Source organism: Camellia sinensis, chromosome 15 (genome assembly GCF_055761805.1).
Source record: "Camellia sinensis isolate YWXY chromosome 15, ASM5576180v1, whole genome shotgun sequence".
NCBI lineage: Eukaryota > Viridiplantae > Streptophyta > Magnoliopsida > Ericales > Theaceae > Camellia > Camellia sinensis.
Genome location: NC_138975.1, coordinates 87,065,131 through 87,074,339, shown reverse-complemented (window position 1 = coordinate 87,074,339; position 9,209 = coordinate 87,065,131).

Below are 9,209 nucleotides of genomic sequence, written 5' to 3'. Positions count from 1 at the left end.
TTGGGGAATTGACGTGATCGAGGCTGTCACTCTGAAGGGATCAAATGGGCATGAGTTCATCCTGGTCGCGATAGATTATTTCACAAAGTGGGTTGAGGCCCAGTCTTATGCGGTGTTGGAGGCGTCGCACGTTGCGAAGTTTATCAGAAATAACATCATTTGTCGCTATGGGGTCCCGAACGAGGTCATTTTAGATAATGGTTCCCACTTCAAGAAGGAAGTGATTAGCTTGTTGGAAAAATACAACGTGGCTTTTCATAAGTCATCCACATACCGGCCGCAAACCAACGGAGCGGTCGAGGCCGCCAACAAGAATATCAAACACATACTGCAGAAGATGGTGGAAACCTACCGGGATTGGCCAGATAAGCTGCCCTTTGCTCTGTGGGGCTACCGGACGTCAATCAGAACTTCTACCGGAGCGACTCCGTATTCATTGGTTTATGGGATGGAGGCCGTTCTACCTATCGAGATTGAGGTTCCGTCATTGCGAGTATTGGCTGAGTGTCAAATAGCCGAAGCAGATTGGCAGCAGAGCAGGTTTGAGGAACTCATGCTTTTTGATGAGAGGAGACTGAAAGCACTGTACCATGTTCAAGGTTATCAGCGCAGAATTGCCCGGGCTTTCAACAAGAAAGTTAAGTCCAGGAATCTAAAGGAAGGAGATTTGGTGCTCAAAGACAACCGAGCTCCCATCCACGACCCGAGGGGCAAGTTCAGACCTAATTGGACTGGTCCCTATATCATCAAAGCTATCTGGTCAGGTGGAGCTGTGGTTCTGATGGACCTAGATGGCCTGGAATTATCCTAACCGATTAACATGGACAAGTTGAAGAAATATTACCCCTGAGAGGCTCGCTAGGCCGAAAACCCGAAAGGGCGACCTAGGCAAAATTTAGAGCACAAAAAAATTGGAAAATATAAAAACTGAGCTCGCAAGGTTGAAAACCCGCAAAGGGCGACCTTGGCAAAAGTTAGAGCGTAAAAGGAGAGTGAAAATACTTGAGTAAACCTAAGCCTGAACTACGTAAGGCTTGATTCCCATCTTTGGGATACGTAGGCAACTTCATCCTGAAGTTCAACCATAAACTTTTTCCCGATCAACTTTGTCCATTCGATCATCTCAGTCATCTTTGTCTATCAGCATCCATTGGAATCTCCGGTGCAGTGCTATTCAGACTAGAGGCAACTTTCCGTTGCTATGCAGTGCCGCGGTACTCTTCAGACTAGGGGCAACTTTCCAGTTGCAGGGATCTAGGGTTGTGCATCTCAGTGACAGATCTTAGGCGTGTCCAGTTCTGATCCATATCGAAAATGGCTTTGAAATTTTTTAATAAAAGTTGACTTTGTTCAAATTAATCTCTTTACAACTAAAACCATTTTTGGACCAAAGCGAAAAATTTTCAGTACCACAACCTTCAATTTCATTGATTTCAAAACAGAGTTCTCCTACTCTTGCATACAATCGAAGTTACTTTTTATTACATTCATAAAGAAAACTTGAAAGTACTAATAAAGCAATAAATCCAGGGCATAGTCAAGTCAAGTATCCCTGCGCCCCCTCCCAGAGCTGGTCGAAGCCTCTGATGCCAAGCTGGGCCCGACCTGTGCCTCCTCATTAAGCCAGTCCCAACACTCGTCAGACAAAGTGCAACTGAAAGTGGGAGCAAGGGCCAGGAGCTCTATAGTCCTCCATGCTGTGGCATATCGGGCAAGCTGTGCACCTCGGATCGGGAAAGCAGCCGGGTACTCAATCCCCTCTGGCGGGCAAATCTGATCATGACCGAACTGGCGCAGGAACCAGAACGGAAAGTAGAACACACAGTGGGTCAGACCAATCAATTGGATCCTGATCAGCCGGGACATGCTATAGCTCATTGTCAGGAGATTGAGCCAAGGACAACGCCAAGCAATGCGACCTGCAGACAAATTGCACATCCAGTCAAACCACCACCTTTCATCAGGGGCATCGACTAGGCGCTGTCGAAATAAATAGCCTCGAGCTGAGTAGGCTGGGCAAGAGTCCACAACCTACAATTTGTCCATCAACCATACCTGGGGAGGGATGAAAAATGAGAGAATAAAGAATAGAGAGATGTACGGTGAGAGAAAAGTGATAAAAGGGTTTTTGTGAGAAAAACCGAGCCTGAGGGCTGAGTGATGTGAGCAAATACATATGTAAGATTGGGTGGGAAACATTACCTGCAGCAGCAGTGGACTCCCAGCAAATCTAGTCGTCTCCCGGCAATAGATAGCATCCAAGCCCATCAGTGTCTCGGCCAAGGTTATGGTGATGCAGCTCTTTCCTTCTTTCAAGCCTTGAGCAACTTCAATCAGTCGAATGCTAAATCCGCCAAAGCTCGGGAAAAGCAGAAAGTGAGACAGCAGGCACAAGCAAAGGGCGTGTTGCCAGAAACCTTGCCAATAATGGTTGCTGCGGTCACCAGAGTCAGAAAAACGATGAATCAAACCGAGGATATCCAGTTCCCCATTACAGATTAGAGACCGAGCGTCATGCGCGGTGAGTCCACACATCCGCCCTAAAGCTTGGGCGTGGCCAAAGCGGAACTGGGGCAAGATCTCTTCATGACATTCAGATTCCATCAAAACTTGAAAATCTTCAAAAGTTGGACATACCTCTTACCCGCCAAAGCTAAAGACATGCGTCACCGGGTTCCAAAACCTCGCCGCGGCATGGAGGAAAGGAAGGTGCAGCGGAGTACGACTCAGCGCGAACAGTGCATTTAAGCCGAAACCCTAGAAGTTCAATTTTTCCGAACCATCTAAAGAAGCGATCCAAGCTGTGAGATTTTCAACGAGAAACACCTCCATTTTTGTGCAAAACTAAGATGAATTGAATGAACCACGGAGCTAAGGCTTTTAAAGAGGAAAAGACACTATTCGGGGGACAAGTGTCAAAAATTTGATGGTTGCTGAGCTGAATGGTCAGTTGGCCACCTTTTCTGGCAGGCCGGCCATTTCTTTTTTTTAAAAACCTGGCCGGTGGCCTCCCCTTTGCAATAAATCTGGCCGGCCGGCTCCCAAAAGTAGCCGACCATGCTCCAATGTGTGTCTTTAGCCCTGTTTTACCCTCCAAGAGAAAGTTTCAAGCATTTCCATGCAACGAGTGTGTCGAAGGCCTCTATTTCCCTCTGTTTCGGATGCGTTCCGTTGCCCAGATCGTCCGAAGTACACTTTGTTTTGTTAAGTTTTGTTTATCGAGTTGTTGTTTTGTTTATCGAGTTGTCGTTTTGCTTATCGAGTTGTTGTTTTGTTTATCGAGTTGTCGTTTTGCTTATCGAGTTGTTTGTCGAGCTGTCGTGTTTCGTGTTTTTGAGTTGTTACTCTTTGTTTAAACAATTTTTGTTTGAGTCTTGTTTATTGAGTTGTCAACACTATTGTGTTTTGCTTATCGAGTTGTAAACTTGCTAAGGTTTTGTTATATCTTAGAAAGTTAAGTTGTTGCGTCGGTTCACTACCTGACTGGGCAAAATGCACAATGCACATTTCCATTCAATCTCATTATGGTGTAAAATGATGCGATATGATGCTAAGAGTTTAAAATACAACACTTTTTTCAAAGGCTATTTCATTCCATCATGCCTCGCTTGTTACAACATTCTACAGACTAAGTCACAAGTTTTACAAAGAATAAAACTGCCCAATAATGTACAATGTGCTACAACTACTAACAAAAAGATAAATAAAACAGGAAACAGCCGCATCTGTGCTCTCAAGGGCAGGAATAAGAGGCCCTCTTCGCCCTCTTCTGCGGAATAGACTCTCCGCCACCATCACCATCATCATCATCTGAATCGGAGTCGTCATCCTCGGGATCCCCCTCAGCCTCGTCTCCACTCCCGGAACCAAGACCGGAGCCGTCCTCTCTGTCAACAGATGTCTCCGACTGACGATCTGCAGCCTCCTCCTCCTCATCCTCACCGGGCTCCTCCTCTACAATGTGTGCTCTGCGTCTATGAGACGACCCCCCTCCAGCTCCTCGAAAAGGCCCAGATGGCCCAGCTCCTCGAAAAGGCCCGGATGGTCCACCTTCCCGAGAAGGCCCAGGTGGCCCGGCCTGCGGCTGAGCATATACCGGGGGCATCTGAGAATAAAGAGTTCAATTTAAATACATCAGTCCAAATATGTACATCAGATGCAGATACAAGAAAACTACATGAAGTGGGTACATGTAAACACAGTGTATAAGTGAGGTGTGTGTCAGATGTGCTCTACACAAGTAGCCTATCAATGCAGTAGAAATCAGCATATCATCAGAAGTATGATAAATGCCAGAAAACTAAAGGGTACCTGGAAGCCCATGATGGACAACTGCGCCTCCCTCCGCAGGACCATCCCCTCAAGTGAGGCTACCATCTCGAGCACCTGATCCATGTACTCAACAGGGGGCTGCAGATGCAAAGGCAAGCGTATCAGTAAAGGAATGAACGTCCAAGTATCTGAGTAATGAATCAAAGCCGTAAAACATACCGGTGGTGAGTCGGGGTCTCTGACATATCGATGGCTGGGCATCAGAGGCTCTATCGGGATCGAAATCGGAGAGGTAGTCCCATATTGCCACCCCATCAACTCGGTCGGCATGTTCGGCCATCCAGGATGAGGATAAGTCGGAGGAATCGGGGGAACCAATCCACCCCCACCTCTAGATGTACCAGCCCTGCTGGTGGAAGGGGCGTCTGTAGCCCGAGCCTGAGCCTGGCTCAAAGATGGCATGCCAGCAGGCCTCATCGTTGGAGTATGAACTCCCGTCAATGGAGGCATCAGGTATATGTGACGGTAAGTAGCGTAATCCCCCTCCTCAAGATGTAGCAAAGCATCAGTACCCAGCATAGCACTAACAACATCCCGAGAAGAGAGCCTATCAGCAATCCGTATATCGACTGGGGGTGCTGAGGGAGGGTCCTGAGAAGTGTACCCCCAGACCTGACGCAAGAAGCGATCCCCCAAAACCAGGCCCTACCAACTGGCCCTTTGAACAGGATCCTGTACCGGGAGACACCCCACCCTTCGGCAAACTGGAATCGGAGACCTTCACCTAAAGGCGCCCAGGGCTGCCATGTAATCTACGGATAACAGACGCATAAACCAAGCAGAAATCGAAAGTGTACAGGACAAATCAAAGATGAAAACAGAAAGAACTGAGAGTTCTGAAATACCTCCGTCGACCGCACCGTGTCGAAGTACTGCCGCAGATAAAGGAGAGACTCCCGAGGTCTTGGCCGGTGCTGGCCTTCAAATACAAGTGAGTACGGGGTCACGAGAGGTCCCTCTACCACCAACTCCGGGGCCAATGTCGGGAAATACACATAGACCCACAACTGTGGAAAACAAAGCAGAATACGAAGTGCTGAGGGCAAAGTGCACGATACAGAGTATAAAGTGCGTCATGTGTGCAATGTGCAGGTAATGAGGAGCAGAAATGTAAATTAAGAGGGCAGAAAGTACCTTCCAGGCTCTCCAATAGCCGCCAAGTAAGTCCCCCCGTCCGCGGGAGGTTGCGCTCATGTAGCAATAAAGGGTAGCCAAGCCGGCGCCACCCCAGTCATACCGTCTGACCTGTAACAAGTCCACCAAAGCACTCAATAGATAAAGCCCAACAGTGTTCCCCCTGTCGGCAAACAAAGTGGTCCTGAAGAGGAACATCAGAAAGCCGCGGGCATACTGTGCTGCCTCCTCATGAGTCCCGGGCTCCATCTCCACCCGCCGGAAATGGGAAGAGAACCAGGTGTATCGGACTCTCCCTGAAGGTCTATCAACAGGCGGGCGAACCCCCAGCAAATATATCCAAGCAGCCTCCCACTAGCCCATGTCCTCGTCGTAAGGGATGGGCCAACCTCCCACGTCAAGGCCAGTCAGTACGGCAAAGTCAAACGGGGTCATAGTCAAGTCCCCCGTGGCAGAAAAATGGAAGGAGTTGGTGGTGTCCCACCATCTCTCCACCAAGGCGGCCATCAACGTCCTCCTGGCAGGACAACGAGATAGCCCAGTACAGAAGGGCCCAAACCCCGCCAAGTCAACCAAATCCCGAACAGCCTCCAGGAGCTCGGCGTACCAATCTCTCGCCGCGGTAGAGCCATATCCCCGCACAGTGCGAGAAGTCACCTGCATTCAGAATGAATACATGTTTCAGCATAAAATGAATAAGCTACGTGCAAATAAAATGAATAGGCTGCGTGCAAAGTAAAGTAAGTGAGCCGCGTGTTCAGAATCGGTATGTGCTGCGTGTTCACCTTCAATTTGGGCTGTGTGTTCAGAAAATCAGTGTTTTGGGCTGCGTGTTCAACTCTCAATCAGTGTGTGCTGCGTGTTCACCTTCAATTTGGGCTGTGTGTTCAGAAAATCAGTGTTTTGGGCTGCGTGTTCAACTCTCAATCAGTGTGTGCTGCGTGTTCACCTTCAATTTGGGCTGTGTGTTCAGAAAATTAGTGTTTTGGGCTGCGTGTTCAACTCTCAATCAGTGTGTGCTGCGTGTTCACCTTCAATTTGGGCTCTGTGTTTAGAAAATCAGTGTTTTGGGCTACGTGTTCAACTCTCAATCAATGTGTGCTGCGTGTTCACCTTCAATTCGGACTGTGTGTTCAGAAAATCAGTGTTTGGGCTGCGTGTTCAACTCACAATCAGTGTTTTGGGCTGCGTGTTCAATTCTCAATCAATGTGTGCGGCGTGTTCACCTTCAATTCGGACTATGTGTTCAGAAAATCAGTGTGTGGGCTGCTGTAGACACCCCATTTTTGACCGACCTTAAGACTCAGACGTCACCGATTGAGCGCTTGGTGATGTTGCATAATGTGCTCGTTCAGAAGTTTCCGAGTTGCGGCCGTGAGCCCTGCCTCCGGACTTCCGAACCTTCTTCTGTGCCTTGTCTCGGTTTGCGAACCAGACTCGGTCTTCTCTGTTTCTTTTCCTGAGGGGAGGGAGAGGTCCTGTAGACTATCTCTCAATGTCCGTAGGCTACATTTGGTGGCCGTAGGCCATTTCGCCCATTTCGGAGTCCGGTTCCCGGTTTTCGGGACCGTTGGCCGTGTGCCTCGGTTCGGGACCGCTTAACCATCTCCTATTGCTCCGGTTTTTGGCATACATCTTATTTTCTCCCTTTTGAGGGACACTGGGGTCTGAGAAACCCACTTCGTGGCCGAACGCCACTTTCGGTGCTTAACAGCCCATTTTCGGGACCCCGAACTGCGTGTTTTGGTCCCCGAGCATTCGTTTTGCAACGGTTTTTGTTCATTTTTGGCAGGTACCTCTGTTTTATCACTGGAGAGGTCACTGAAGGGTGGGAGGCCAGCAATTGTTGCAGCAACCAGTTATCTCTCCTCCGGAGCCTCCCGGCGCCTGTTTTTCCAACTTCCGGGCTAATGTTGAACCCCTTGGGCCCACATTCTTGAACTTTCAACCACATATCTGTGATCTACACACATGAGAGGCCCCTAAAAGTTCATGGCCGGCCAGTAATTCAACTTGACCCTTTTGACCCCCTCTTTCCGAGCCAATGTTGAACCCCTTGGACCCACTTTCTCCAACTTTCAACCACATGGTTGTGTTGTACACACATAGGAGTACCTCCCCAGTTGCTGGCCGGCCAGAAAATATGATTGAACCTTTTGACCCCTAGCCGGCCGGCTAGGGGGTGTGGCCGGCCGGCCACCTGCAACAAAAGTATTAGGCCGGCCGTGTTCCTTGCACTGTGCACTTTACAGCTGTGGGGCAATATCCCCCAGATATTATCTGTATCCGGGGGATATTTTGTGGGGGAGTTTTGCTCTCCTTTTCCCCCACCTTTACACCCCCTTTTGGACCCTTATAACCAGCTGGTGGCCTCCTTTGTTGGGGCGAGAAAACTTCATCTTCAAGCTTCCATACTCAACTCCATCTTCATCCCTCTCAATTCTTCAAAAAACCCTAAGTCCCTAACCATCATTCCTTCTACACCACCAAGCTCTAGCACCACCATCTCATTTCCAGCAACAAGAGAAGATTCTTGAAGGCCAAAGCAGCTGCAAATTCATCCAAGAAGCAACAAAAGTTTGAGTCTTCAAGGGTAAGTAATACTTTTACCCTTTTGACCCTTTTTCTTGATCTATTTGTAAGCCCCACTTGCTTTTTGTTTCAAGCTCCGGCCCTAACTGAAAAGGGTCCTATTTTGAGCTCATCTTCACCTTTCATTAAGGGCTCAACCCTGTTTGAGCCCTCCATAATACACTTGCTTCATTGATCCTCTTGTATGTCATAATTTTGCATGCTATTTTTGACCCATGAGCAATTTATTTTCGAGCAAGTTGTAAACTGATATTAGGCTTATTTTGAGCCCCTCTTCAACATTGAAGAAGGGCTCAACACCATTTGGGGTTTCCATATTATACCTACCTTTATACTCCTCATTTCTTCCCCATTCTTGCATGCAATGGCAGCCTACCATGCTTTTGTTTTTGGCCATTTTACAGTTCTGAAAAAGTTCTTATTTTGGTCCATACTTCATTTTTCATTTAGGTCCTTTCATGGTTTGGGGTCTCCATAGGTCACTTCATGTTATATCCCCCTTTTATTCCTCATTCTTGCATGTTTAATTAGCCTACCATGCTTTTGTTTTTGGCCATTTTACAGTTCTGGAAAAGTGCTTATTTTGGTCCATTCTACATATTTTATTAAGGGTCTTTGGCTGTTTGGTGATTATTTTGCATACCTCATGTTATAGCCATTTTTTAGCCTTATTTTGCATCACATTTTTAGCATATTTGTATACTGATTTTGAGGCTGCCATATACTGTAAATATTCATATTTTTGGTCCCTCTTCAGTGTTGTAGAAGGAAATTTTTCAGTTTGGGTTTTTCTTATATCACTTGCTTCATTACCCCTCTCTTGGCCTCTATTCTTGCATGCTATTTTTGCCATACCTATACTTGCTGTTTGGCCATGATTATAACTGTGAAAATGCATCTTTTGGGACTGTCTAGCTTCTGTCTTTGCACTGCATGTCCATATTGTGCATGTTTAGCATAGCTATAGGCCATTTCGGGACATTTCCTTGCATTTCATGTCATTTCGCTTCATTTCGGGACTGTTTTCCCCCATATTTTAGTGCTGAAATTCCATTGGCATACTTGCATATCATTTTTGCCATGTTACATCATATTTTGTCATCGCCTCGGTTTGCGTGCCCGTGTGCATGCATTTCGAGGCACTCCATTTT